Here is an 8,797-nt window from a genome sequence, read left to right as displayed (position 1 = left end):
AAACCCCCCCCCCCCCTCCCCTCCAGAAGCAGATTGGTTTCTATGCAGAGCTACACCAGATTGTTGCATGCTCCAGTTTTACTAAATAGCCCCTTTTGTCTTGTATATGTGTTGGAGAAGCACTGGAAATAGCCAGAGCAGCCCCAACACATCTGGAGTAAATGGGCCCTTGGGCAATGAAATGACTTTATTATTAAAGTTATGTCCAACAGTGGTGGGGCACTCCATATTCCAAGGTTTAAAGGAGAATTGTTTTTTTTTTTTGCTGTTTGTGTCTTGGTTGGAAAGATTTCCATTTCCAGTAACAGGGTGACATCAAGAAAAGAAAGACGTGCCCAACAGCAATAAAAACCTGGCCCAGGTTCTAACCCTTTCTCTCGCCACCCAAAACTAGAAGAAAAGAAAGTCTGTGTTCTTGGCTCCACCCAGGGTATAATGGGATTGGAAAAGTTTCAATAATATTAGGAGACAGAAAGTATGCCGCTCACAGCCTGATGACGTCTAAGTGGTGGTGGAAAAATAAAATGCACCAGCAGTGGTGTAACAATAGCCAGAGCAGCCCACAAAGCTGCCATGGGGCCTGGGTGTGGAAGGGGCCCCACAAGGGTGTCTATTGGGGCAATTCGACCATTGAAGGTCTGTGTGCATGTAAAGATAACACAGATCCATCACAATATGAATAAATATTGCAGAGGTTGCTCTTCACAGTAGCCCTGTACCTTGGAAAAACAAAGGGCGCCCCAGCCTTGCGCTTTACCCTTAAAACTCTTTTTATTGAAGAAATGAAACAGACGTACAGTGCCCTGAAAAAAGTATTCATGCCCCTTGAAATATTCCACATTTTGTCATGTTACAACCAAAAACGTAAATGTATTTTATTGGGATTATATGGGATAGACCGACACAAAGTGGCACATAATCGTGAAGTAGAAGGAAAATGATAAATGGTTTTCGACATTTTTTACAAAGATATGTTTGAAAAGTGTGGCGTGCATTTGTATTCATCCCCCTTTACTCTGATACCCCTAACTAAAATCTAGTGGAACTAATTGCTTTCAGAAGTCACCCAAATAGTAAATAGAGTCCAGTACTTAATTTTAGGATAAATACCGCTGTTCTGTGAAGCCCTCAGAGGTTTGTTAGAGAACATTAGTGAACAAACAGCATCAGGAAGGCCAAGGAACACACCAAACAGGTCAGGGATAACGTTGTGGAGAAGTTTAAAGCAGAGTTGGGTTATAAAAAAATACTGTATCCAAGCTTTGAACACCTCATAGAGCACTGTTCAATCCATCATCCAAAAATGGAAAGAGTATGGAACAACTGCAAACCCACCAAGACATGTCCGTCCACCTAAACTGACCGGCCGGGCAAGGAGAGCATCATTTAGAGAAGCAGCCAAGAGGCCCATGGGAACTCTGGTAGAGCAGCAGAGATCCACAGCTCAGGTGGGAGAATCTGTTCACAGAACGAATATTAGTTGTGCACTCTAAGAGTGGCAAGAAGAAAGCCATAAGAAGTCCTGTTTGCAGTTTGAGAGAAGCCATGTGGGGGACACAGCAAACATGTGGAAGAAGGTGCTCTGGCCAGATGAGACCAAAATTGAACTTTTTGTCCCAAAAGCAAAACGCTATGTGTGGCAGAAAACTATCACAGCACATCACCCTGGACACACCATCCCTACTGTGAAACATGGTGGTGGCAGCATCATGTTGTGGAGATGCTTTTCTTTAGCAGGGACAGGGAAGCTGGTCAGAGTTGATGGGAAGACGGATGGAGCCAAATACAGGACAATCTTAGAAGAAAACCTGTTAGAGTCTGCAAAAGACTTAAGACTGGGGCAGAGGTTCACCTTCCAGCAGAAAAACGACCCTAAACATACAGCCAGAGCTACAATGGAATGGTTTACATCAAAGCATATTCATGTGTTAGAATAGCCCAGTCAAAGTCCAGACCTAAATCCAATTGAGAATCTGTGGCAAGACTTGAAAATTGCTGTTCACAGACGCTCTACATCCAATCTGACAGAGCTTGAGCTATTTTGCAAAGAAAAATGGGCAAAAATGTCCCTTTCTAGATGTGCAAAGCTGGTAGAGACATCCCTAAAAAAGACTTGCAGCTGTAATTGCAGGGAAAGGGGGTTCTACAAAGTATTGCCTCGGGGGGGGGGGGGGGGGGTGAATACAAATGCATGCCACACTTTTCACATATTTATTTGTAAAACTTCTTAAAAACCATTTATCATTTTTCTTCCACTTCACAATTATTTGCCACTTTGTGTCGGTCTATCACATAAAATCCCAACAAAATACATTTATGTTTTTTGTTGTAACATGGCAAAATGTGGAAAATTTCAAAAGATATGAATACTTTTTCAAGGCACTGTATACTCACAAACAGCACATGATATCAAGCTCAATAATATCCACCGTGACCTGCACACTCTCTGCTCCTCTGCGCCAATCCCAGCTATGAAATGTCTCATTGAATTCAACCAAAAGTTGACTGTTAGATTGGTAATGCCATTCAGACAGTTTGAAACTTCTGATCCCTTCAACACAGCCAGGAGGGTAGCCTGTCAAACTGCCTTACATTAATATTGATTTCCTTTACAGGGCTTTATATGAACTTATATATCACACCTAGGGAGTAATGGTTTGATACATGTATGGCCAGCATTGTGTCTAGGGCAGTAATGGTGAACCTTGGCACCCCAGATGTTTTGGAATTACATTTCCCATGATGCTCAACTACACTGCAGAGTGCATGAGAATCATGGGAAATGTAGTTCCAAAACATCTGGGGTGCCAAAGTTGGCCATCACTGGTCTAGGCTAGTGCAGGCTCCTCTAGATGGCATCGGTGTTGGGCATCCAGGACAAGGATGATAAGTTGTGTCCCGGCCAGTCAGAAGATCTCCACCAGGATCTCAGGTGGCGGCCTTTTCCACCCCGCATAACCGGGCGCACACACCCCCATCCCTTAGCTTGGGACCCCGCCTACTCCCTGCATGCACCTGGGATCCACCCACTGCTCCGTTCTCCTCTTCATCCTTGGATCCCTTTTGACAGCGGGGTAATGCGGCTGCTTAGGCTGCTCTATGGTGGTACTGGCCCTGACTACAGGGTAATCCCGAGTGTGGACCCCACCCCCTCCCTGCATGCACCTGGGATACACCCACTGCTTCATCCTCCTCTTCATTCTTGGATCCCTTTTGACAGCAGGGTAAGGCGGTTGCCTTGGCTGCCCTATGCCATGACTACAGGGTAATCCCGAGTGTGGCTCAGGGTTACCGCTTTTGGTACTGAAAATTAACCCCCGAGCCACACTTGGGATTACCGCCAGGGAGGTTAAAGGTGAACTCTGTCAGCATTTTTTATTAACTTTTGGAAACCTTCCCTTGCAAAGCAGAGAAATTCTTAAATTATTCCTCACTCCTCCCCGCTGGGCAACACTAAGTTCTACTACGCCATTTCTTTTGCCAGTTGCCCATGCACCAGCAGGAGGAAGGAGGTCCTGTTTTTCCTCTATAGATCTTTATATTACTAGAGAGATCATCAGCAGGAGGAAGGAGGTCCTGATTCCTTTATACAGATCTTTAGTTATCAATAGAGGCATCCCCAGCAGAAGGAAGAAGATCCTGATTTTTCTATATAGATCTTTAGTTATCACTAGAGGGATCGCCAGCATAAGGAAAGAGGTCCTGATTCCTCTATATAGATCTTTGGTTATCACTAGAGGGATCACCAGCAGGAGGAAGGAGGTCCTTATTCCTCTATATAGACCTTTATATCACTAGAGGGATCACCAGCAGGAGGAAGGAGGTCCTTATTCCTCTATACAGATCTATAGTTATCAATAGATGCATCCCCAGCAGAAGGAAGAAGATCCTGATTTTTCCTCTATAGATCTTTATATCACTAGAGGAATCACCAGCAGGAGGAAGAAGGTCCTGATTCCTCTATATATAGATTAGTAATTATCAATAGAGAAATCACCAGCAGGAGGAAAGAGGTCCTGATTCCTCTATATGAATCATTAGTTATCACTAGAGGAATCACCAGCAGTGCAAGGAGGTGCTAAATCATCTATATAGACCTTTATATCACTAGAGGGATCCCCTGCATGAGGAAGGAGGTCCTGACTCCACTATAAAGATCTTTAGTTATCACTAGAGTAGGGTGACCAGATGTCCCCAGTTTCCTGGGACAGTTCCCGGACTAAGGACCCTGTCCCCGAACCAAGTCTGTCCCCAGTTTTGTCCCCGGATTCAGTCCTGTGCCCAGCGCTGTGTGTATTATGCAGTCCTGTACTCAGTTCTCTGTGTATTATGTAGTCCTGTGCTCAGCTCTCTGTGTATTATGCAGTCCTGTGCTCAGCTCTCTGTGTATTATGCAGTCCTGTACTTAGCTCTCTGTGTATTATGTAGTCCTGTGCTCAGCTCTCTGTGTATTATGCAGCCCTGTGCCCAGCTCTCTGTGTATTATGCAGCCCTGTGCCCAGCTCTCTGTGTATTATGCAGTCCTGTGCCCAGAGCTTTGTGTATTATGCAGTCCTGTGCCCAGCGCTCTGTGTATTATGTAGTCCTGTGCTCAGCTCTCTGTGTATTATGCAGTCCTGTGCCCAGTGCTCTGTGTATTATGCAGCCCTGTGCCCAGCTCTCTGTGTATTATGCAGTCCTGTGCCCAGAGCTCTGTGTATTATGCAGTCCTGTGCCCAGCGCTCTGTGTATTATGCAGTCCTGTGCCCAGCGCTCTGTGTATTATGCAGTCCTGTGCGCAGTGCTCTGTGTATTATGCAGTCCTGTGCGCAGTGCTCTGTGTATTATGCAGTCCTGTGCCCAGTGCTCTGTGTATTTTGCAGTCCTGTGCCCAGCGCTCTGTGTATTATGCAGTCCTGTGCCCAGAGCTCTGTGTATTATGCAGTCCTGTGCCCAGAGCTCTGTGTATTATGCAGTCCTGTGCCCAGCGCTCTGTGTATTATGTAGTCCTGTGCTCAGCTCTCTGTGTATTATGCAGTCCTGTGCCCAGTGCTCTGTGTATTATGCAGCCCTGTGCCCAGCTCTCTGTGTATTATGCAGTCCTGTGCCCAGAGCTCTGTGTATTATGCAGTCCTGTGCCCAGCGCTCTGTGTATTATGCAGTCCTGTGCCCAGCGCTCTGTGTATTATGCAGTCCTGTGCGCAGTGCTCTGTGTATTATGCAGTCCTGTGCGCAGTGCTCTGTGTATTATGCAGTCCTGTGCCCAGTGCTCTGTGTATTTTGCAGTCCTGTGCCCAGCGCTCTGTGTATTATGCAGTCCTGTGCCCAGAGCTCTGTGTATTATGCAGTCCTGTGCCCAGCGCTCTGTGTATTATGTAGTCCTGTGCTCAGCTCTCTGTGTATTATGCAGTCCTGTGCCCAGTGCTCTGTGTATTATGCAGCCCTGTGCCCAGCTCTCTGTGTATTATGCAGTCCTGTGCCCAGAGCTCTGTGTATTATGCAGTCCTGTGCCCAGAGCTCTGTGTATTATGCAGTCCTGTGCCCAGCGCTCTGTGTATTATGCAGTCCTGTGCCCAGCGCTCTGTGTATTATGCAGTCCTGTGCGCAGTGCTCTGTGTATTATGCAGTCCTGTGCCCAGCGCTCTGTGTATTATGCAGTCCTGTGCGCAGTGCTCTGTGTATTATGCAGTCCTGTGCGCAGTGCTCTGTGTATTATGCAGTCCTGTGCCCAGTGCTCTGTGTATTATGCAGTCCTGTGCCCAGAGCTCTGTGTATTATGCAGTCCTGTGCCCAGCGCTCTGTGTATTATGCAGTCCTGTGCCCAGTGCTCTGTGTATTATGCAGTCCTGTGCCCAGCGCTCTGTGTATTATGCAGTCCTGTGCCCAGCGCTCTGTGTATTATGCAGTCCTGTGCCCAGTGCTCTGTGTATTATGCAGTCCTGTGCCCAGAGCTCTGTGTATTATGCAGTCCTGTGCCCAGTGCTCTGTGTATTATGCAGTCCTGTGCCCAGCTCTCTGTGTATTATGCAGTCCTGTGCCCAGAGCTCTGTGTATTATGCAGTCCTGTGCCCAGAGCTCTGTGTATTTTGCAGTCCTGTGCCCAGTGCTCTGTGTATTTTGAAGTCCTGTGCCCAGTGCTCTGTGTATTATGCAGTCCTGTGCCCAGCGCTCTGTGTATTATGCAGTCCTGTGCCCAGAGCTCTGTGTATTATGCAGTCCTGTGCCCAGAGCTCTGTGTATTATGCAGTCCTGTGCCCAGCGCTCTGTGTATTATGCAGTCCTGTGCCCAGCGCTCTGTGTATTATGCAGTCCTGTGCGCAGTGCTCTGTGTATTATGCAGTCCTGTGCGCAGTGCTCTGTGTATTATGCAGTCCTGTGCCCAGTGCTCTGTGTATTTTGCAGTCCTGTGCCCAGCGCTCTGTGTATTATGCAGTCCTGTGCCCAGAGCTCTGTGTATTATGCAGTCCTGTGCCCAGCGCTCTGTGTATTATGTAGTCCTGTGCTCAGCTCTCTGTGTATTATGCAGTCCTGTGCCCAGTGCTCTGTGTATTATGCAGCCCTGTGCCCAGCTCTCTGTGTATTATGCAGTCCTGTGCCCAGAGCTCTGTGTATTATGCAGTCCTGTGCCCAGCGCTCTGTGTATTATGCAGTCCTGTGCCCAGTGCTCTGTGTATTATGCAGCCCTGTGCCCAGCTCTCTGTGTATTATGCAGTCCTGTGCCCAGAGCTCTGTGTATTATGCAGTCCTGTGCCCAGCGCTCTGTGTATTATGCAGTCCTGTGCCCAGCGCTCTGTGTATTATGCAGTCCTGTGCGCAGCGCTCTGTGTATTATGCAGTCCTGTGCGCAGTGCTCTGTGTATTATGCAGTCCTGTGCCCAGTGCTCTGTGTATTTTGCAGTCCTGTGCCCAGCGCTCTGTGTATTATGCAGTCCTGTGCCCAGAGCTCTGTGTATTATGCAGTCCTGTGCCCAGCGCTCTGTGTATTATGTAGTCCTGTGCTCAGCTCTCTGTGTATTATGCAGTCCTGTGCCCAGTGCTCTGTGTATTATGCAGCCCTGTGCCCAGCTCTCTGTGTATTATGCAGTCCTGTGCCCAGAGCTCTGTGTATTATGCAGTCCTGTGCCCAGCGCTCTGTGTATTATGCAGTCCTGTGCCCAGTGCTCTGTGTATTATGCAGTCCTGTGCCCAGCTCTCTGTGTATTATGCAGTCCTGTGCCCAGCGCTCTGTGTATTATGCAGTCCTGTGCGCAGCGCTCTGTGTATTATGCAGTCCTGTGCCATTTTCTAATAAAAGAAAATATGTCCCCAGATTTCATTTTAAAAATCTGGTCACCTTACACTAGAGGGATCACCAGCAGGAGGAAGGAGGTCTCGATTCTACTATATAGACCTTTAGATCAATAGAGGAATCACCAGCAGGAGGAAGGAGGTCCTGATTCCTCTATAGATCTTTATATCACTAGAGGGATCACCAGCAGGAGGAAGAAGATCCTTCCTTATTCCCCTCTATAGGTCCTTAGTTATCAGTAGAGGGATCACCAGCAGAAGGAAGGAGGTCCTGATTCCTCTATATATATCATTAGTTATCACAAGGGGGATCACCAGCAGGAGGAAAGAGATCCTGATTACCCTATATAGATCTTTATATCACTAGAGGGATCACCAGCAGGAGGAAGCAGATCCTTCCTGATTCCCCTATATAGATCCTTAGTTATCACTAAAGGGATCACCAGCAGAAAGAAGAATGTCCTGATTCCTCTATATAGGTCTTTATATCACTAGAAGGATGACTGGCCGAAGTAAGGAGGACCTGACTATTCAAAAAGGCAAGGGGGGGGCACCCCGGGAAGAGAACCTGTTTTTGCACGACAACCCCAAATGACTCAGCTGGTTGTCAGAATAGAAAAATTATTTTTGTTTTTGCTGACAGTTTCCTCCTAACTGCCAGCGATATTAATCGTGTTCAGATATTGTACAGCGCATTCTCTTCTATGTATCTGTAGACACAAAGCCGCCTTTCGTGACAATGATGCAGCTTTCAACAAATCTAGATCAGCAGCCATTTCTTCACCTCTGTTCCTGAATGATTTTCTTTAGATCGTGATTTATCTATGATAAAATATAAAGGGACATTGTGACAGCAGCTAACATTTCCGCTGGTCGAATAACCGGTTTTCCTGCCACGGGCCGGGAATAATGCTCATATTGTATTTATATAAGATTACGTTTGCAGCTTGTGTGCGTAAAACGTGATTTCAACAAAAACAAACACATGCTTTTTTTCCATTCTTTTATCAATTTGCACCATCCAGGATGTGAAGTGCAGCAATACTGGGATGGAGAACAAAATGACTTTCTTGAATGTGTTCGTATAATGGGCACATGAGAAAGCTGGTTTGGAAAAGTAAAATGCTACCATGTTGTCATGGTGTGTGTTGGCCAATCCAATGCCTTAAAGTGATTACCCTCTTCACAGCAGATGCACACATATATGTGGCCTCTCAGCGTATGGGGCGTAACGCCCCATACGATCCTCTGCATATATGCGGTGTAACGGAACCGCGGCCCACACTGTTTTTGTGGGCTTCCGTCAGAATACCGCTTCCTCCAGTCTGAACATAGATATCAGATATTGGAGCCGCCCCCATACAAAACTAGCCAAGAATAGCTTGTAAAGGTCTGGAACCAACAACAACTTTATTGAACAGTCTCACACACAATATATACAGCACAGGGAAACATCCCCCTCCTGATCAAATTACCACAGCGGATCAGGTGCCTGATTACATTATCATATGCAGATGAAAGTGTGTACATA

This window comes from Pelophylax lessonae, assembly GCF_965119305.1.
Source record: "Pelophylax lessonae genome assembly, chromosome: 4".
NCBI classification, from domain to species: Eukaryota; Metazoa; Chordata; class Amphibia; order Anura; family Ranidae; genus Pelophylax; species Pelophylax lessonae.
Note: the sequence above shows the minus strand (reverse complement) of the source record.